This window comes from Sinocyclocheilus rhinocerous, unplaced genomic scaffold, assembly GCF_001515625.1.
Source record: "Sinocyclocheilus rhinocerous isolate Xijiao unplaced genomic scaffold, SAMN03320098_v1.1 scaffold1590, whole genome shotgun sequence".
NCBI lineage: Eukaryota > Metazoa > Chordata > Actinopteri > Cypriniformes > Cyprinidae > Sinocyclocheilus > Sinocyclocheilus rhinocerous.
Genome location: NW_015651328.1, coordinates 471963 through 473070, shown reverse-complemented (window position 1 = coordinate 473070; position 1108 = coordinate 471963).

Here is a 1108-nt window from a genome sequence, read left to right as displayed (position 1 = left end):
AAACTTAGCACTACCTTTGTGTTGGTTCAAAATGGAAACGGTCTCAGCTGGAAGTGTGTCTCTTATTGGATAAGCCCATTCTGGAACACCAAAGCTCCTTATGACTGGAACGTGGATTCTTTTGGTTGTTTTGTGTAGGATGGAGCAAAGACGCTTCCCTGGTGTGAACGAATGCAAATTTGACAATAAATCGCACATACTGTATAGCACAATATTTTCTGTCAAGCATTTTGAGAAACTTAAAACACAATCACACAGCGGTCCTACTTTCACCCATGAAATGATACCTGAAGTTTAGGTGTAAAAAAAAAAACTTTTAGAAAATAAAATAAAAAGATGGACAAGCATTCTAAATAAAATTATAGAAACATTTTTTTTAGAACACACAGCATGTAAGTACAGTACGCCTGATGCAGAGAAAAAAAAAGCAGAGGATGGCACATATTAATGAATACTTTCAAAACTTCTCCTCCCTCTTCCCCCGAAAAACAAAGCAAGAAAAATAGAAACGGGACTTGAATAATTCAAGGAATGAGAAGACAGAAAGGAGGGGAAAAAAACCCTAAGGGGTTATTAAACAGTGTACGAATCATCGGTACTGGTTTTTTTTCTTTCTTTTTTTTCGTTTCTCTATAAAAAGAAGGGTGCAGAAATATTACTTTTTTAAATTCCCAAATCATCAAACAGCTGAAAGAGAATCCTTTCTGGAGTAAAATCAAGACATTTCAGAAACAGTTTTTTTTAACCATACTCTCCAGGCCCCACTCTTTCATTTAATGTCTCTGTGTGAAAATATAGAATAGAGCACTCTTTATATTTTTTGTTTTATTAATATTATAATAAGTATTTAATATAAACTAATACTTATATTCAGCAAGGATGCATTAAATTGATTAAAAGTTACAGTATAGTCATTTATAATGCTATAGAAGATTTCTATTTCAAATAGGCCTAAATGCTGTTCCTTTGAACTTTCTATTTATCAAAGAATTATTTAAAAAAAATTAAGCTGCTCAACTGTTTTCAACATGGGTAATATTAATAAATATTTATTGAGCAGCAAATCAGCATTTTAGAATGATTTCTGAAGGATCATGTGATACTGAAG